The 21,930-nt window shown below is 41.5% G+C and overlaps 1 long non-coding RNA gene across 4 annotated transcripts in view; it reads right to left on the bottom strand.

Annotated features, from left to right (window-relative positions):
• LOC135502751 (uncharacterized) overlaps positions 1-21,930 on the bottom strand; it is a 106,103-nt gene that overhangs the window by 14,424 nt on the left and 69,749 nt on the right. For 2 of the 4 annotated variants that reach the window (XR_010449825.1, XR_010449827.1), the window contains 2 exons: positions 10,875-10,912; positions 5,256-5,316 (listed from right to left, as the gene is read on the bottom strand). This is a non-coding gene — a long non-coding RNA (uncharacterized LOC135502751). Of the gene's footprint in view, positions 1-4,590; positions 4,927-5,255; positions 5,708-10,874; positions 10,913-21,930 lie in introns of those variants that run through there. The other 2 variants (XR_010449824.1, XR_010449826.1) reach the window with 2 other exon arrangements.

Below are 21,930 nucleotides of genomic sequence, written 5' to 3'. Positions count from 1 at the left end.
GCAAGTTTTGGATGGAGGTCTATTTAAAATTATCTATGCTTTAAGGAACTGTACACAGTGCCGCCTGTTCCCATATTTTCATACCTATTTTAGCAAGTTTTAAAACTTTTCTGAGTAAGTAGACGGGACAAAAATCACAATAAGAGTCGTATGATTTGAGAAAGGTTTAAGATATTTTACGATTTTTACTCTCCTATTAAATTCTTACAAGAGTCTAATAAAAGATGCTGTTTAGAAATGAGTTCAAATGATATATATATTACCTATATATTTTTTAAAAAAAGAGAGAATTGAATATATAGGAAACCGAATGAGATGTAAACCATTTCAAGGGCAAATCTTGAGTACATAAAATGCGAAAATTAAAATGCCATGATATTTATATTCTAGCCTTACTGACATTTAGACACGTATTTCTGTCCCATGTCATCATCCTATGACTTGATTAGCAAAACATGTTTTCAAAAACTACCTTGTTTTTGTTGTTAATTCATTTCACCTTCCTGACCATAAAATGAGTCAAAAACGCAATTTCTTATTTGTTAGAAAATGGCAAACTTTTTGTCCCTGTATACATGGTAACATCCCAAATAATTTTCCATTAGTGAGTGATATCGGCCAGTTCCTAACCAATGGCTCGCCATCTTGATATATCTGCATCTGGTATCCTCCAAATAAAATGTTGAGTAGAAATACCAGATTACTTCGTCATCAAGGAGAATTGATAAAAGTTGATAAAATATCATCGCCCTCATCAAATAATTTTGAGATGATCCTCGAGTGTCCCTCGATCTTACCCAGTTGTACTGATCTTGCGAATTATCACTAAGAAATCATTGTTAGCCTGTTTAATACTTTTAACTAAAAATTCATATTTATGTAGCCCCCGAGTCCATCTGAATTTATTTCACATTGTGCAGGTTGCAGTTTTCTCACTTAAGAACCTACCCTGTGAGAATAGAGTACCGTACCCTGGCGTTACAACGTAGCGATGTGAAAAATACTGAGATACCATATCAATCGATTATTTCATGTAAATGCACAGTATGCATGTACATTACATGTACGATGTGTATAGTGTGTCTTATATAAAAAACACAACTGCATCCCTTTCCCTTTAGCTTGACAGGGTTCACCAATTACGACGGCGTTGTTGCGTTTGGAATATTTTTATATCAAAATTGGAATAAGGAGAAAGGAGAAGGGTTTCTCTTGCCGTGGACGCCATGATGGCTGAAAATAGCTGTCAGGATTAGGGGTAACCCCTATTTCAACAAGATTCGGGGAACAGTGGGCAGCTGCAAGATCTGGACGAACTTGCTTATCGGGACAGGAAAATAGCTTTTTAAACGAGATATCATTACACGTATAGCCTAGCCTCGTGCTATTTCGAAGACTGAGTCGCCAGGGGGTGTAGATCCCTCCCCCCCCCCCGAAAACATATATTATAGAACAATTAATGTCGTCTGATAGACCACCAGGTCAGAGCGGGAAGATTAGAAGGGTGTTGTAAACAGTCGAAAAATGTTTGATGGTTGTTGCAAATAATTAGAGATAAAGATTATGAAAACACTGAAAGGTGAAATGTACATGCATGCTCCTCCGAACATGTTTAACACGTATTAACATGCATGTATAACAGTGTCCACGTAGTATGTGGATTCAGTGCATGCGTATGTGAACACGTGTCCATCACGTGTTTTGAACCTGTTTCTAGATATCAATTGATATTTAGATGACCATGATCATGCGTTAAAATCTTCCCCGATTATGATAATGTATTTGACACGTCCTCATGCCATTTTCTCTTTCCGAACCTATGTAGGCTATGTGCCGTTCACTTATTTTCTGGTTACAAACCAATTCATCAGTTTATTTCAAAAAGTATGAACTTATGTTGATTTATTATCTAACTCAACATAAGTTTCTTCCCAAAAGGGTGTAATGTTGATTTATTTTCTAATTTTACATAACTTTCTTTCCAAAACTGTTGATTTATTTTCTAACTTAACATAAGTTTCTTCCCAATGTGGCTGGGAGTAATGTTGATTTATTTTCTGATTTTACATAACTTTCTTTACAAAACTGTTTATTTATTTTCTAACTCAACATAAGTTTCTTCAAAAAAGTGTGTAATGTTATTTTATTTCAAATTTTATATAAGTTTCATTCCAACTGAGTGTAGTGTTGATTTATTTTCTAACTTTACACATGTTTCTTTCAAAAAGTGTGCACATTTAAGGTAAAAAATAATATTACATAAGTTTAGAGTACCGAGTAATTTTTATAATTTGAAGAAATAAAGCTCACCGTGTGCCGTCTCTTCATAATACCTATGTATTCGTGAAGTTTTTAAATTCTGGTCATAAAGATGAAAATCTAAATTCAACTGGTCAATTACAGTACTAATATTTCACATTTTATTAAGTCTTTTAAAAATACTTCGTCATGATGAAGTTGAAACACAAAATGTAGATAAACCTGCTTTATACTGGAGGGGGGAAGAAAATTATAAAAGATAAATAACAATTATTTCGAAGGAAAAGAAAATTCTTCGAAGAGCCTGATAATAATAATCTACTCCAGTTCCTCGGTAAATGAAGTTCAACATGTATTTATTGATTGAAATATCACTCGTCTGTTTGTTTGAACCCTCTAAGTGATTGCCCTGATCGTTTAGACCATACCAAATCTAAACCACTCACAGGCTCCCTTCTGAAAGAGACTAACATCTTGACATTACGTTTCATTAAATTCGTCTTGTCTAGTAATTTACTGCAATCACATGAAAGTGTTATACTGCTACGGGCAAAATTCGCTTATAAATTTTGCTACAATCCATCCAAAAGCTAGGTTTCAATATTTTTAGTTAAGAGTTTCAATCTTGAAAAGTTGGCGGAATTCCACGATCAGTGACTAACCCCAGGATGATTCTTAAGGTATAGGGTCATGCGTCACTTTACAGTCACTAGTTACTATGACTAAGTTGTACTGAAAATTCACTCGGATACCGGGCATCCCATGACCAAAAATCCCTTTTGGCCGCACAACTTTCAGAAGTTCGTGGAAATTTGATCCTGAAATTGAGAAAGGTTGTAAAATACAAGACAAAAACCCGTGAACTCTCGATTTCTCTCGAGTTTCGAAACAGAATACTTGAAGTTAGTTTGATACATTTTCAAGTAAAATACTTCAATTCAGTTCGAAATATTTTCTAGTAATATTCAGTGGATATTCCAATTCGATCTGAAATATTTTCTAATAATGCTGCTTAATATTTCATTTCATGCAATTTGAATATTACCGGTATTCTAATTCAAATTAATAAATTTCCTGATAATATTGGATATTTCAAAAACAATTTATATACTTTTAGTAATATTTGAAACTTCAATGCAGTCACAACAATTCTAGCAAAATAGGATATTTTAAACAAATTTGATATATTTTCTAGAAATATTGGATATTCTTATTTACTTTGATAGATTTTTTAGTTATATAGGAAACAAGGAAGTCTCAAATAATCAGCATACCAAAATATTCTAATCTATATATTTTCTAGTTATATTGGACATTGCAACCCATTTGGTATGATATTATTTTCTAACAGCATTGGATATTCAAAATCAATTTGATATATTTTCAAGTGTTACCGGTACAAGATATTGCGATACAATTTGAAGTATTCTCTAGCAGTATTGGATGTTGTAATGCAATTTGGTACATTTTCTAATCATACTTAGATAATTCAAAAAGAAAATCACACGTAAATGTACAATTCATACAATATTCTTGTAAAGCTAATATCATTTTAAACTCATTTTTGACCAGTAGTTTTAACACGAATCTGCTGAATACTGAAGATCTTACACCTATCCTCTTCTTTCTCGAATCTTATATGAATCTTAGTGGGATTTGTTTTCCTTGTGTACTCACAAAAATAAATTTACCACTTGCTGAAATATACAGAAACGCTTGGTACACGCAGTTAGGAGGTGTTTCGAACACTATTGTTTACAACTTTTGAGAGGGCTGGGCACCCTCCCGCGTAGACAAAGGACTCCCTTGAATCCACAAGTCAATGTTGCTATGAAGAAATAATGACACAAAGAAAGATGGAACCCTTACCACTTGACAATTTGAATGAAGTTTGTCCTAACATTTAGGCCTAGCCTCATTCAAAAGGGGCGGAAACAGGCGAAATCATCTGACACCAAGAGGGATTTTGTAAGGAGGGCTTGCAAAATGGAAGAACGACGAAGTCATGAAGTAGGTTCAATCGTCAAGGCAGGAACATGCAGCCATGGGATGGGAGATGATGATGAAATGTGCAGCAGATAAATGTTGAAGTGTGAAATCGTAATGGCGAGCAATGGCGGATTTCGTTGCAGCGTCGCGAAGCTGGGTTTGTCCGAGAATAGGAACCACAATCACGGTGTGGAAAGTACCGATCGGAGACGAAATAAAACTATGCTCACCTTGATAGGATGACCACATTCTTTGAAATACGCGTCCAAGGTCATGTTAAGCAAAATAAGCCACGTGTACGGTCACAAAATGGACAAGTTAGAACATGTTCAAGGGGTTTACCTTTCGCTATATCGCCAGGCCAGGAGTGCCGATGTGTGCGTCCATGTTCGATGGTAGTGTGCTACCCGGAAATCTGCCAAGTCATAGCACATGTTTACCAAGTAAGCTTGCCTCGTCGACCCGGATTCGTAAAGCAGAAGGCATTAGCTCAAAGAAAATGGAGGTATTGGCCTTGTTCATTCCATAGCAAAAACAGGACAACGACCCGCGTCCCACATTTTCTAAAACCGGATGAATACCATGGCCCTGGTGGGATGATTAGTCCGCACTGAATATACGCAGAATAACGCACTCAATGATAATAAGTATTGCTATTGAACGCAACCGGAATTGACCATGAACTTGGGACTATTGGCAATGTTTCATCAGTTTGTTTACTATAACCTGTCATTATAGTACAACGTAGTATATCGAATTTATATATGAAAATAAGGTGTGCGCCCACCTGATGCGAGGCCGGACAATATGAAATGAATATGATGACACTCCCCGATTCTAAATCCGGGTTCGGTGCAACTGAGAAGATCTTTGAGCAGACAAAATGTCAATAAACTGCAAATTGTGCGAAGGATGTAATTTTTAGCGTTGTTTTCAACCCTTGAAATGAGGTATTTACGACATTAAAAAGCGCGATGCGAAAAAAACGTAAACAAAAATATACCTACTTACGGTATGCAGAACCACAACGAGGCACGCAGACGGTTTAGCGCGCTTTTTTCTCCGGCGCTGAAAATATCCATAATATTCCATTAAAATTTTTGTTAGATCCTAGGTTATGTCGAATAAATGTGCAGAAATGTTCGTTAATGGTTCCATTTTTGAGTCCGTGCTTCGACGGAGCTGCGATAGCTGTTTCCTCCAAGCGCGGCTCTGTGCGACTGAGCACTGCGCTGGTTTGCGTTATATAATGGCACAGATCCGCATTGACCGCGCGTTGAACTTGCCGGGGTTGGTGACCTCAAATCGCTTTGTGCGTAGCTCATGGTTCAAGTTCGGAGTATAACCTGCGAGGAACTAGGCTAGGAACACGATAGCAGTAGAAGAACGTTGCCAAAATTAACCAGAATCGGACGACAACGTCTCAGAAATTATCCACACAAAATGACGGCGGTGCGGTTTTTTTTACTACTGCCTGATGCGTGCGCTGCTTTTGCTTTTGAATATTCATGAGCTCATTATAATTATCATCGATGCAGGTTAATGAATGTCCCGCGTGCTGATTTGTTTATATGTATGTCACCATGGTTACCCTAATTCTGGGGGATTTCGAGGACGCAGGCTGGGGGTAATATTATTATTCAGTTTGAAATAGTATTGCAGGAATCGTCATCGTGTGTCGTCTTGTAACGCCCTGTGCTATAGGCTAACAACATGGCGGAAAGAAGACGGTGCAGGTTTCTGGTTCCAAGAAATATGATGGTCCACTGACTCACATAACCCTTTTGCAATACATCCCAGGTTTTGTTTTGACGAACTATGGTATTTTGTATTTACTGTCATAGTTATCTCATGGTCGGTCGGAAATTCTGGAACCTTGGTGTAGCAGTTCTAAAGGTCTCATCCCCTAATAAAAGTGTCCTTCCCTATTGTATAATGACGGATTTAAGAATGGTTTTGGTTTTACAAATCCGTAACATCGGACACCTAAGAGATTACAGCATGTGGATTAAAAGCACAGAATAGAATACTTTATCCTCTGGACCTAACTCTATCCTGGGACGTAAGGTGTTGTTACACCGGGCTCAGAATCGGAGTGGGATGCCGGTTTGGCCCTCCTGGTAAGCCAGCACTGTATCTTGGTGACCTCGGACAACATCCCGTTTTTCCTCACCCGTGATGGAGAAATAGTTCTGGATTCAAAACTAAACTTTATGTGGTCTTCTCGCGGTGTTCTCGTTGTGACTTTGTCCGCATACGACCATGACGACAGCGTGTATCACATGCCACGGAATACCACTTTTCTCGGTCTGAGTTTAACTTATGCTCCCATCACTATTATGTACTTCCTGAAGGGCGTAACGCGCCCATCCGAAATAATGAAGTCGTATTTCAATCGGAGACGGGGCAGCCGCTTCCGACTTCCAATGTATAAGGCTTCATTATTGCGGCTTATGCAAATTTTTTGTCGTCATGTGGTTCATCAGTGGATGTTTTTCTTTTTCTTCAAGTTAGTTGAATATATCTCGATATGTTTTATTCAGTCTCAAAGCTTACTCAGAGTCGTGGTCGGAAACCATCTTAACCTCTCTATCACAAAAATACAGCATGTGCTGGTCACACTATTCTACGTTATGTTTCCTGCTGATTTCCTTTTGAAAGTTCAAACTAATTAGTGCGATATTTGTACTCAATTGTCTTGAGGACATTAGTAAATGAGTGGGCATTACTCGGGTTAAGCAAGCGTGCATTTGAAATAGCGAAAACAAGTGGGAAGGGATGTATATTCCTCGGTCACTTTCATCAGGGGTAGTGCACTGGCTGACCTAGAAGAATATGCATAAGAAGATCGAAGTGAAATACGAATCCGCTTACATGTATGTTTGTGAAGATCGTATACATATTTGAGTCCAGCAGAGTCGAAAACACGACTTCATCGTAACCACCTATCACACTGATCCAATTTGCATAAACTGACCCCCTAATGTAGGCCCACGTACGCTGTACACCCACTACCTGAAGACCCCTGTACCTGTACGTCTTATCTCTACTGACCCCTGTTACTGTTATACGCCCCATCCCAAATGACCCCTGAATCTACACGCCCCATCCTCACATCTTTTACCTGGAATGCCCACGACCCGTGATGACGCACCGCTACAGCGAGCGACGTGAGCTGAGAACCGGAGAAAGTAGCTGCCAACTGAGCGCATGTTTCAACAAAAACATCCAACATGCGCGAGTATGGGCTGTTTCCAAACGAGTGAGTGAAAATTGAATTTAGGCTATCAGATGCTGTCACCTTTGTGGCCATGGGTTCAAGAATCCGATTTTACAGCGCAGTTCCTGGCATTGGCCTTCTCCAATGTTTTTGTTGGAAAGAAATAATGGCTGAAATGGTTCACTTGAGCAACAAGTGGTCCTGGACGGATAAGTTCCATGTTTTACCACCAGATGAATCGGTTGACTCTGAATTTAGCCCTGAACCTGCGCCGATCCCTGGTGACACTGGGGGCCTCTCGGGTGGATGGTTCGAATCGACGGCTGGATATTTTTACACTAGCATGCTCTAAATTATGTTTTCTGTTCGAGATTTGGCCGAGTTCAGAGTTGGTGGTCATTTCATGCTACGGAAAAGGTGCTTTGAGGAACTTTTTTTCGAAGAAAAGGTTGTCAAGGAACCTTCAGTTCAGTATAGATAAGCTTGGCGGTGGACGACCAAGTGAAGTTTCTACAGCACATCAGTAGATCCTGCTCTCCTTTCAACTTGATGGATTTGTATTGGCACTAGCAACTTGCCAAGAACAGGATTGTACTTTGGTGTGTTTATCTTTTCATAATCAATTGCCTGAAGGTAACCTAAATACATGTTGAAAGATTTCAGCCGTTGCCGGTTCTATTATTGAGCCGTATGTACATGTCCTTTGTGTTGATCAATGCCTTGTGAACATGATCAGATAGGAAGTGTCGGCTTAAAGTCGGCCAGGAGCCGTCACGACCTTGCATTTGGTATTCATTTCTAACGATGAACAGTATGAACCATAGAATGTGTCGGCTCCTACCAAATTTCTCAGTATCTCCAATCTGTACTTGCTATAACGTACCATCTTCTTCTTCCATGAGCGGTCATCACATTCGCTAACCGTATCCCTGGCCATCTTCTAAACCTCTCTACTACTGTCCTCGCCTCGGCTATCATTCATACATGTAGACACTGAGTCATCACTTGTCACAACCTGCTCCCAATGCTTGACCTCGGGGTCACCACGATCTCACCACCAAACAAATGACCATATCGTTGACTTCAGGCAAACCGAAATAGGCCATAATGCAAAAGGCGATGATGAGAACCAATCTCCAAGAATCGCCATTGGTAACCGTTGCTAAGTGATTGACTGGCACAATATACTCTCAGGTTGTAAGTACGCTAGACTGTGACTCTGACTGGAGATTGGGTGCCCGTGAGAGCCAGTCAGGTTCACAGTCCAAAAGTCCTTGATCCTAGACTGTCGCCGCATTGTGCGCCTTACACCGGACGCAGTGGTTCACCCCCCCCCCCCCCCCCACCGTTCCCCGGCAAGACTACGTTTAGGATGACGGACGGACGAACTACCTCGCGAGTACTCCAAGACACGTTGACCACAAACTCTGTACACGTGTTACCCTAGGCCAAGTGGTCTTGGACCAATATTTCGAGGCAACTCACCACTTAGACACCAGGGGGCTAAATCCGAAAACGTAAAAGGCGATGATGAAATCGAGATTTTTCAAAGTTGTGAAATATCACTTAGTTCTGTGACGGTCACCGTAGGTCGAGGAACATTTTAGAGGTCAACTTATTATAATCTGCATTCTTTATAATCATTTTGGTTTTGACGAAACATTTATAATGTGTGATATTTGGTATCTATCTCGGGTGAACTTCGTAGCCTTTTGACCCGGTCATGTCATTGTAAGTCTGAGAGCACTGAATCACGCAAAACGAGTTTGGCCAGAACTCTTCAAAGGAAGTCAAATTCCTTGCGAAAGATGGCATGGTGAGTGCTCAGCATCTTCTGCTGTGCTTGTTCTAAATGGTCCTTATTAAATTGGTTCCCAGATCATGATACTAATCTTAAAACGCCTCGGTTGCTGTTTAGCATTGCTCTTTAGCTTCACTCTCGCGATGTTGGGCGAGACAATCAAAACATACCTCAAGTTTAGTGTCTATTCTTCAACCCTACAATTTAGTATATATTTTCATGCTTTTCATTCCCATATTGATACATCCATTCATCAAAGTAAATATGGACCGTATTGAAGGCCAAGGTTGGTCAGATTAGGTTAAAGGGAGTAGTCGATAGGAGTCTCGCCCATTTCACAGTACATCTGAACTACTCACTAGATTTTCTTCGAAGAATCTCAACGCACGATCATCACGATCTGCATCGTCACCAGAAGGACATCAATTGCACTAGGAGGAAACGATAACGAGGTCAGAACAGTGACTCAAGGACGAGCTCCTTAGAAACTTAGCACGCACAGCGGTGTCAATCGAGTGATAACTATCTAAGACCACGCAGTGATTTTACGTTGTCTTGGCCCCGGAAAGACCAGGAATTCGAACAATTGCAAAGAATCATGACTGATTCGTGTATTGTGTTTATCATTTTCAAGTTCATTTCGGGACGCCAGAAGGTCGCCATACAATACCCTAACGTCACCCGCCCCCAATCCACCGCGCGCATCCCAGGAATTGAATCGAATGCGCTTGTTTTACACGTGGCCTACTGAACTTTGTGAACTATCTTCTGGTCAACCTTGGCCTCGTATTCGCGAGGAGTGCATCATTTGCATAATGCCCACGAAGATGCAGAGTAAGATGGGATGAGGTTGCGGCTAATGGTTGCGCGGGGGAGGCTGACGTGATGATCATACGGAACGCAAATTTTATCGGTGATAAAATTGACGTGTGTCAATTCTGAAGTGTGGGGTATTACGTTGTACGGAGTCGTTTCCATAAGGTTCCTGGGGATTCCTTGTTTTCTTTATTCCTGAAAATCCATATGGCTGAGAAAGGCTGCACTTTAGCACCAATATCTTCTCGTGGTGGGGCGCAGTGGCGGATCATTGGGGGAAGGAGGGGCCGCGCGACCAAGAGCGCCATGGAGGCGAGATTTTTTATATGAGGGAGGGAGGGGGTCCCCCCACGAAATAAAATGGATACTCCTGGTGAGAAGAACACCCGTGTAAACCTGATGTTAGAGGTTACAGTGCACCGAATTCAGTAGGTGTCCTATCAAAAAAGAAATTTCATTTTCAAAAAGATCCAATTCACTACACGTTGCATGTACCTTCTTTGACAAATGATCAATGTCAGTGCGTGCAGTTGTGCTATTCTGGCCAAGGCCATTTAAAAAAAAGATTTCTTAAGAACCGTAGAGGTTTTTCTCCAAAGAAATATCATCATGGCCTACTTTCAAGATTCTGTGGGCGTGTAGCATTGAAGATACTAATTACGGTAAAGTTCAATTCATATTTGATTGGCCCTGAACTGGTCTTTGTGTATGGGCAGTAACTACGGTCACTTTTCTTGACCTTATAACCTCAATTTGAAGTAAGGACAATTCCAGTGCTTTCAAATTTACCTTTAAAGGTTGCATCTCTCAAGCGTTCACTTCTTCATCTGCAAGATATAATTGTAGATATATTAGTTGGAAAACTTCGGCATGAGGTAGATGTACATGTATGTTGTTTTTTTATACCAAATGGCTTCCAGCAGGGCCGGCACTTCTCCAGACAGTAATATTCAACAGTCCTTACAAAGGTGAAAGTGTAAAAGGTTTTACTGGTTTGAAAGAAGATTGATAAGATACAGTAAAGCACGCTGGACTATTTTACGAAACAGTCCTATTCCCCTCATTTGTAGAAACAACGAATGTTACTAATTTTGATCTGGTTATATTCCCCGGATGGTCGGTCGACGTAAGGTCATGAACTCTACACGGAGACAGTGTATGGATATCACTTTTTAAACTTATGCAGTTATCTCTTTGCTGTGACCCGAGTGTGGGAGGTCATGGCTGGACATTCGGGCAGATTTGTGGTGTCAACGATTTTGATACTCTTATGTAGTTTCGCGGATCTGAGACCAATTCTGAAAGGGCACATGGTCGCCTAATGCCAGTCAACAAGTGCATTGATGATTGATGATAGGTGGCGATGCCAATGTGCCCAATGATACTGACGTCCAGTCCGTTGGCCAGGGGTTGGTCATTGTCCGAATTGGTATTTGCAGCGGTCTTACATCTGTGAAACTAGCTAGAGTAGGCTATATAGGATATGTTTGTGCAGTGCTTCAATTTCACTAATACCAATCACAAGGTCAACGGTCATTAGGCGGGTGCCGCGTTTCATCTTGACACCTTTGGCTTATCCTTCTTGACCAGGTCATCGGACTTTCAGGCCAGATATCATCTGACTCAAGTCCAGTCACGATTTCTCCCTCTCGATCCCGTCTTCGTACTCGTAGCACGCAGGTTGAGCATGGTGGTAACTCTCAAGGCCGTTTTACACATGAAACAGCTCTGGAAACTATATGAAACTCGACTGACAGGCTATGTAATGTGAAACTTGAAACCTACAAGTTTCTTCAAGCTTCATGAAACTAGGAGAAACATGAAACAATTTACGAGCATGCTGGCACCGACTTTACTATGCACTGCTGTTCGAGGAAAAGCACTCCTAAAACCGCTTTCAAAAATTAGCTGTGTTTACATTCTGCAGCTCTGGGGCCTGACCTCAGGCAACTCAAACCATCAAAGATGGCCGCCGAATGATGCGCACGGCATCAACACCAACGGTATCTGTATACATGACCTGAAGCTGACCCGGGTTACCTGCAGATCTAGTTTCAAAATATACAATCGGTTGAAAGAGCAACCTATTGAAATGGCGCCACTGGTCGGGTGTGACGTCAGAACACGTGACGTATTTCTGCACTCGCAGTGATCACACATCGTTTGTTTGACCCCAACATGGCCGAGGTTGGGTACCTGACATATCATTTACATAATGTATATTTTTGCATCTAGATATTCCTGTATTTGAGTACACCTGTGCCATTTTGAGAATTTGAGTCAGCGCCGCCGACGGCAGAAGTTGAGAACAAACTTTCCAGATTTTGTGTCTGGTTAAAAGGCTCTCTTGGGAACAAAATGACACTTTTTGATTTTTTTGGCCAGCGGTATCAATTTAAACTTTCGGTATAGGGAAGAATGAACGGGTTTAGTGGTTTGCTCAAATACATGGGAAAGAAAACTGCCGTGATCCTTCCGAGCATGCCGTGAAAACGACGACCACCAAATCATGTGACCTATAACCTGCCCGATCACCATGCTATTATTCCATTTTTGGCCCAAATTCTTCTTGCATTTCCAAATAGACAAAATTTTCATATTCAAATAAACATACTGACCAAGAATTGACACCGAGACCCACAACCTAATCGTAAATCGATAAAAGACGTGTTCATTGCCATTTTGAACGATCGCCCCTGTGAACCCGAGGTGACCTGCGGGCAAGAGGGGAAAGGTTCATATCGTACTCCACGCAGCGACGACAACATGCATGAGTCTTTACACGTATACAGCTGTCGGGTGTAGCCTTTTTATGAGTATGCTAGAATCTAATGCATGTAGATTAATGTTTAGCGGGCATGCGCTGTTCGTGCAGCTGCGCGGAGGTTGGGATCATCTTCTGGACGTAGGGACATAGCGCGACTCAAAATCGAAGGTGATCGCCAGACGATTAGCGAGCAGGGGAAGATCCAGAGGTCGCTGTGACCATTTCCAATGATCTATTTTGCTGATTTAGGTGGAAAGCAAGATTTCCGCGTAGGCCAGGCCCTTATGATCGAATGATCATCACATATATACGAATAGGGAGTTTTTTTTCAGTTTGACTTTCAACTGATCATTACCTCAGAAACACACGATGCTTCCAATATATGCACTGCAATACGCGATCTGCATACGAGATATAAGTATTGTCGAGGTTGGTTGGTCTACGTAGTTGCTGCTTTGAGCCAATGAAGTTCAACCGGGGTTGTTTTTGAGAATGTACTAGTATACCCTTTGTCCCGACAGATGTCGCTTCAGAGATGGTAGATCGGGACATCGAACGCTTGGACAACACTCATACGCTCAGTGCTGCTCCACGAACAGCCATCAGTACTGTTTAGATACGTTGGATGGCGCAGCGGTTGTGGTTCAATTCACAGACCAGAGGATTGGTAGCACATCCAGCCGTCAGATGGCCATAGTAGTGTTAGCGGCAACGGGACTGGACAATTCTTTTCGTCGTTGCACGAGGGAGCGAAGACCTCTGCAAGTTGTGGTCGTCCGGGGTATAAAATGATGTGTTGTACGATCGTAATCAAGGTATATCTATAATCAAGAAACAGATTAGGGCCTTAATTCCAGAGGGAATTCATCTGTTGGCTCAACAGGTCATGTTGGGAGATATCCTTGTCTGTGGAAGACTGTTTTGACTCCGCATACGGACGACACTTTGGGGAATGACCATAATCCGTGTACTTTAAAGCACCTCATGTCTCACTCAATATCATAAGCTGTAGAAGACCGGGCTTGCGTCCCCTCGCCTCACTCAATCCCTCAATAAAAATACCACCAATTCTATCATGACAGAGTTGACGGGTCAGAGATACTGCAGAACAGAAATCCATGAGATCACTCGAAAACACGCTTGTAAAATAGGGATGATTAAACGGCCCAGCCAACGTTCGGCGGCGAAAACGTCTTTGTCGATTAGTACTTATGCAAGTATCAATTCGTGTCTTGTACCCCCCCCCCCCCCCCCCCCCCTCAAGGGTACGACACCTTATCACCCTATAACGACATCTTAAGGCTCAAGCATCACCCTTTTTTCACCAATGCTACTTTTTCTTTCGTCAAGACATCACCATCAACAATATATCAGTTATCACCGTCATATAAAGTAACCGAACTAATTTTACTGGGTAAGGCTGTATGTTCGACAAGACATCGACACATTAGCATCCTTATTCTTTCCAGCTTCGCCAAATTTTCACTAAAGGAAAAATAAATACTACTCAAGCATCGGCAAAGATTAGTGGTGATAGCTTAACTACCCTTGAGGAGGGGGGGGGGGGGGGGGACAAGAAACGAATTGATACTTGCATTAGTAAGCACGCTGGTTGCGGTGCGCTTAAAACTGGTCTCATGTGAGCTGGTAACGAGCCGATATTACCCAACATTTTCCGTCTTAAACATCAAATAGTTTAAAAAGAAGTTGTCTCTTTACCTATATATTATATCAACCATGATTATGTGGTGCTCATACCGACCTATGAGGCACGATTGTTATCCTTTTTCAAAACATACAAATCTATATTAGGTATTGAGAAAGTTAGAGGTACGCAACACAGCAATTCTTTATGAAAGTCTAGATATTTGATACAACATATACAAGCTTTCTTGCAACTTCTATAGCCAAAACTAGTTCAAACCTGTCCCAGTTATGAATAGCTTTAGCATTTCATTATAATTGCCAATGATAAAGGTTTGACATACGAAATAACAACTCCTTGATTTACAGTTCCACGTCACTGACTTGAATTCGTATCACCTAGTTCACGCGTCGGTGACCACAAAGAAAGGCAGAGACTTGCTTGAAGACTAGCGGCTTTAGATATATCGAAGTCGCTACCTTATTCGGCGAGGTAAAACTTTTTCCTGAATGTTTCTCGTCCAAACCTATGCTTGGAAATCGGGGCAGAGAGAGCACTTTTTTAATTGGAATGACGGCGGACGTCAGAACCTACTCAAAAGGGGAATACGCCCCTCCGTGCACGAACAATAGAGCCATGCAGACGAGCGATTGAACAATCGATGTTGACCCATGGGGTCCGCATATCCTATCAAATATTTCATGATAGAAGATGTGGCCAATTCCATGCCGATGTTCTTACTGTAAAGCTTGCTACGAGCCGTCAAGAAGTAAATCAGAGTGTCGTCATACTAAATAAGACCTGGGTCTCGTTGCTTAAAACCAAGTCAGGCGCTACATGTGACTTAGCAATTGCTATTTACTTGGCTCAACTTAAGACACAATAACTTGAACAATCAGGCCTTGTATACTATAGTTCACTTGTACTAACGAAACAGAAAACATGTGAAACATCACCTGGCATTGTTATTTTTGGAACAACCTGTAGTGCGCCAATGATGAATTCCGTTACAATCATCGTCTCAGTGCAATGCCATAATTTTCATTGAGCCATTGTACCGCTGTCTCTTGTGTCCTCTTCCTGAATCTAAACCACTCCCTGTTCCACTGAATAGGTGGACGCTGGCGTCTTCCCCGGGGCTCCCATGGCAACGGGTGATGCGTACAATAGGGAACCATAATGGGAATATCGCCTGGTCTTTATAATGCAATGCAACTTTAGGTGTCCTCATATACCGCAGTAAGCCCCCAAGTTGGGACTTGCATGAGTAGACCGGTGTAAAAGTTGTGAACCCTAGGAGAGAACGTCCAGGGAACATAAAGAGTTTTGAGCTATAAACTATTGCCAGTCATATAACCATTACCGTAATCCGACATAAACCATTCCGGACACATTTTCCATGGGGACATTTTCCTCTTCGACACCGGTCCAGAACGATGTCAGTCAGACATTGGTGTAGATGGGATTTTGGTCCTCTGCGGAAATCGGGCTGAAGACTGCGTCCAACGCTAGTGGGTATTGTAGGAAGGACTGTCAGCCACATGTAGAATTCGAGTTTACCACCCGGTGTAACGTTTTTTGTGAGCTTTTCAATCCTTCTGTGAATGAATACGTCTGCATTGGGTTCATATCAGTATTACTGTTAACTCGGTCAAGAACTATCACGATTTTCGAGGTGACAGCCCAGTCACGGCGCAGTTACTTGAAAAGTCGTGAAGGTATCTAACAGAATTTACAGTATTATACGGTGCTAAATCTTTCGGATGACCAAATCTCAGCTGACTTCGTGTCCAAGGGGAATAGAAGGGGCCAACTGTTACACCAGTGTCACATTACACTGTACAATACCATTCAGTGCCTCCTTTTCGGGGGGGGGGGGAGGGGTATACACACTGAAATATACTATGAGGCCAGGGTATAGGGCATGGGCTTTCCTTCATTTTTCTTTTCTTTTTTTCTGATTTCATATCAGTTTCTACTTTTCTCATTTATTTCCGTAAAAACGATCTTGATTTTATGTGATGTCACTTCAGTACCTCTCCACGGTAGTTACGCACTCCATCTGATTTGATGACGCCATCATCACAAATTGCCAAAACACTTGTGTCAAAAGTCATACAAAAGGCCTACTAGATTATGCCAGTGTATATGTAAACCAATCTAAAAGCTAAGCCAATTAAAGTAGAACCGTCACAAGCACCTCTGCGCCTGCTTAAAGCTCAACTCTCTCCTAAAACTGCAAATGTCTACAGACCAAATGATACCGGGGCTTTGATCAGCAGAACAACAATTCTTTTTTTACAAGGAAACATAACTGACAGGCAGCCAACTTCATACCGGATCAATTACGTAGGCCTACTCCTAAAGAAATTCGAAAAGGTAACTTTGAAGTCATTCTTTCTACTGTTCGGGAGCGTCTACCACGTCAAAATTAAGGGATTTTTCGTTCGACCAAGTGTCATCGAAACCACGCATTTCGTCCAGAAGTTTCAACTATATCCACAAATTTTGTCCAAGAGTCTAACCGCGATCTCACAGTCCGTGCTTCAGCGGTTATTAATAGCCAACAACCCAAATTCACCTCGCATTCCCATGGTAGCAGACAAAGGAAGCTCAGCCAAGCGAAGTCACGATGGCCGTCAGCCCATTGAGAACCAACCCGCCATTGTTACCCCATTCATCATGCGTCCCCATATCAACAATGAAGAAGGTATTTCTATAGCTTTATGAGGACAAACCCGGTTGCCATGACGTGTAAACGTGCAGAACACTTGAGATAGGAATTTTGGAGGCTTTCATGCACCGTGTGCAAATATTCAATGCTTCTTGCTTGTAGTGTGTATTCAGGCTGTCATTTTAGCTTGAATGACCAAAATGCTACTTTATAGCGATTTACACAGAAACCATCGCCAAAGTGCCAAGAAAGCCCAGTTTGCTGTTGAAGTCGCGTGATAAGAAAAAAAGACGCTGCGAATAAAGCCCTCGTGCGCGGGCGCCTTATGATTTTGGCATTCGCTTGAAGAATACAGTAAAAACCTCACTGGGCCGTCTTACAAGAGCAGCTTTGTGAAGAAGTTTGAGCTTCTTTGCTTGGGATATAAAACTCTTCATTTTATAAAAGATTATTTAAGATAATTTAAATGTGCTCTACTTGTATGGCGTACAGGTCAATACCGAGCGCACGTTGCACGCCGTACGACCCTTTGACCTCTGATAACATTTATTTCAATATTCTGAGGACGCTGGCCCCATTGTGCACTGCGCATCTTTTCTATAAAAGGAATATTCTTTAGAATACTTTTCAATACCCAAAGCGAAATTATGCAGAATTAACCAAATGCATTGTCGGCTCTGTATCATTTTAGGTTGAGCGTCGAAAACTCCACAAATGACGCGACGGGAGACTTTTGCCCGGACAAAGTAGTCCCGAGACATTCTCGGGTTTGGCCCATTCGTAACTAGAGCACTTCAGATTTTCAACATTGCGTAAAGTTGGGCGATTTTTTGTTGTTGAAGGTCATGGTTAATTTTCGGCGATTGTGACATGTAAAAAAGAGTAAAATTTAGTAAAAGAGTAAGATTTAGAAAGCATACGTATGTATGCTTGCTGTCAGCAGCCCGGTGGGACACTGCTGGCAGAGGTTTTAGCTCCAGTGTAGTAGGTTGATTTAGTCCAAGTATAGTTACGTCCTCCATGGTTGGTCAATCACTAATGAGACACTAAACCAGATGCGGAAAGGTAAATATAAGCCAAAACGTCAACTTCCGACACCTCACTATACTTGTTGTCCTCTTCGTTGATGATCCTGCCTTTAGGATGAGTGTGGATCTAGTCATGAATGATACAACATGGACCAGACCCACAAACATACCAACGACACGAAAAATAGAGAGGTAAAAATCCTCGTCATGGTCATCAAGGTATGGACAGATCCTTTCCTGACAGCACGTTTTTATATATGAGGTGGTTAGGCCTTATTCCCAGCGTACGCTAAGTATACACTAGGATTTAGTCCGTGTAGAAGCCTACACCCATGAAAATATGACACACTAGATTTCTCAGAAATGCCGGCGGCAGATCTTTTATAGATTAGCAGATTTATAAACTAAAACGCCTACACAAAATGATGGTAAAATGTAGGCCTACATCAATGACAGACATACATACCCGACATCGTAGTCATGCTGGTTTAGAAGTCTATCGAAATTGATTGGGCCTAAACAAGCCTTCACTTCTACGATCCTACTTACCATGTGACTCAGAAATAGGATGGGCCTAAAATTAGGAATATGTCCAATATCTCAAGTTACCCTAAAGCGAATGGAGAACCTGACAGAAACGTTCGAAAGAAAGCAAAGAACTGAATGAGCCTCTCAGAGCAAATGGTTTAAATACCACGAAAGTTTAGAGGCTTTAAACCAGTGCCACCAACACTCATAATTAATTACCTAACAAGCTGATTACCGGATGTAATTAGTGCCAGAACTCCAGGTGACAACTTGAGTTGCCAACGCCCGAATTAGCTTCGCGAACAGTGGTTTTGACACCTTCTGCTAGACAAACAGTGAGTGGTCACTTCACGAAAAGCCGGACGTCGAAACTGTGAACGGACAACACCTTCAAAGAGATTTAAGCACAGTAACAACAAATCAAAGTTGGTGACACTGGCATCCGAGAGAAATTCCTACAAGGTGGCATTTTTTAGGTGACCAAGAAAAACAACGATTGAGAAGTTGGGGAAGTCCCGACTGAACAACCAAATGTTTGCAGAAGCAGCGGGCCTCGTTGTAAAGATTTGTTCCCTCATTGCTATGTCGGGTTCGAAAAGGAACAGCATGAAATGTTAAGGGTTAGCTAAACTCACCCCATTCTACCATCAAAGAACGTATCAAAGAAAGACAATGACTTCTAAAAAAACGACATTGGGGACTAAAACCTTCAGTATTGCAACCAGACTGTGACTAAGAAATTTGAAAATTACCTTGGACTGAGACCTAGGGCGCATTGAGCAAAATACCAAAGAAGTAACGGACCAGAAAATAGATGATGGTCATCATGAAGGAATGCTCTCGAAACCAAAACCCAAAGCACAGAGTCGAGAAAACCAAATCAGTAAATTTGAAAACCAACTGTAATTGGAAGTGCAGGTGTCGCAATTAGGGACCAATCCTTCGGTATCCTACAAAGATATGAAGCTTCTTATCAATCTAAGAGAAGATATCAAGAAGGATTATATAATCCTGCCAAATATTTGCTCTCGAATCTTAAACCTGAGAACATGATAAGGTAAAGGACATCCAGATATCTGAACTCGTGAAATGATATGCCGCCAATGAAATTCCGAAATGAAATGAGGAATAAAGTTGAAATAATAGGCCATCAGGTTTGAAATTACGGAATGAACTGCGAGAAAATGCGTTCCTAAATAAAAGTGATGTATATAAGCCTAGCTATTCTTACCACATGACGTCAAAATATCCCAAAAATGATCTGAGACCTCAGAGGTATCGAACTCAACCTTCTGACCTGCCCGCCAAGCAACCGCACTGCCGAACCATGTGCGCCAACCTCGTTCTCGATCTAACATCACGTGATCAAAGATCCATTTTCCCGAAATTCGGGCGTCTAAGACTTGAATTCAACATCCCTGTGTCCAGAAAAGTGACGGAGACCCGTATCTGAGATGTACTGTACATACTGAAGACACTTATAAAACTAGAGTATCAAGAATTGGGTCATTTGGCCTATTGGTATAAAAGCAACGCGAAGGAATTTTCAACAGCCCCTAGGCACTCGAGATTTGCATATCTCTCGAAAAGTCCGCGAATAAGGTAGAACAAATAGAGAATTTGGCGGGATAGACCTAAGCGTTTCCGTGGAATAGAATGGAACCTAACCCTAGACGGACCAAATACTACCTGGAATATTACCTATGAAGTGGCGGGATACCACCGTGGAGGGGTACTGGGGTGCGCGGCATGGAAGTAATCCGCGGTGCGGAATCATAGCTCCTTCCTCTCTCCTGGACATCCCTGGCTAAACTAAGACCCGGGTAACTCATTAAAAGCTTTAAGAATTCAACGAGGTTTCAGCATTCTATGCTCTGTCACCACGCCATTCAAAACCAGTGGTCCATGAAACTTGAGACTGTTCTGCGCATGCGCGGCCTATTGTGCCGCCTAATAAATCGGCCCAGTTTAAAAACGAGTTTTCAGGGATATTGTATGATATCGGTCGAGGTATAAAGGGATAATTTAGGACCCGTACATGTCTATACACCAGGGTCATCCACAAACCATGCATCAAAATGCTACGGTAACCCCTGCATTCATGTTATGCCCCCTGCCCTAGATATCACAATACATTCAGATCCGAAGTTAAATAAGCTGAAATTCGGGCAAAGAAATTTGACATTTTGAATGGATATCGGACAAATAAACCTGGTTTGAATCTGACGTTGCTGACGTGGGCATCTTTTGAACGATTTGAGCTTTCTATGCAATAGCTTCGGAATGGGGCCGTAGACAACATATTTCAGATAGACCATTGTATTGATGTAACTTTAGGGGTATTTCTTGGTCATTTCGTATATAGTTTGCCCAAGCAACTGATATTTCATAAAAGGCGGCATACGGTGACTTTGAAAAGTTATGCTAATGGTATAAATGGTTATAGTTGACAACATCGTGTCCTTTTATGCATCAGACTGTTTTTCTCATTGTGAGTTTGCGACATGTCCAAGTTTGAGAAGCCTTTTGCCCAGGCCTGAGAACGAACTTTGCGAGCTGGTAACACAGGGTGTGGCACATCGAAAACCTGTAACCGACAAAGGTAAATTAAGGATAGAAGCTGTATAAATATTCTCTTGGATATAGCCAAGAGCACCTTAGAGAGCCTGTACCCTAAACATCGAGCAGTACCAGCTTCCAAACATATCTCTTACTCCATAATTCCGAAATCCCCAGGGTCTGGTTTATTAAAATCTGTCGTTAACGCCGGCGTTAAACTCAACTTGGCGTTATTTTCTTCGTTAAGACTAGACGTAAGAAAGAAAACCTGCTTCGAACAATCGATAATTTCACAATTTCTTATTCTTGGTGGTTTACGAAATTGGTGGCTTTCATTTTCAAATCTAAAAGTCCTTTTTTTTCTTTTCATTTTTCCCACCTCGTGTGGCTACTCCATGTCCATAGACCCAAAAAGTGCTAATTACTATGTTTATTTGTGACGCCAATTAAGGTGGTTACCCGAGTATGTTTGAACAGAGTGATTTTGATTGATTGTTTTTAGAGTCACACTGTGTACTATTGTCACGGGGATTGTGCTACTGTTTGACATCACAGGGGTCTTCGGCTGCAGGTGGCAATGACAACTTACAAGTTCCGCGTTGGCGGCTTAAAAATGCCTTCAATGAACTCAAAGATTACCGAAC

This window comes from Lineus longissimus, chromosome 19 (assembly GCF_910592395.1).
Source record: "Lineus longissimus chromosome 19, tnLinLong1.2, whole genome shotgun sequence".
Taxonomy (NCBI): domain Eukaryota; kingdom Metazoa; phylum Nemertea; class Pilidiophora; order Heteronemertea; family Lineidae; genus Lineus; species Lineus longissimus.
This window is presented reverse-complemented; position numbering and strand designations above follow the sequence as displayed.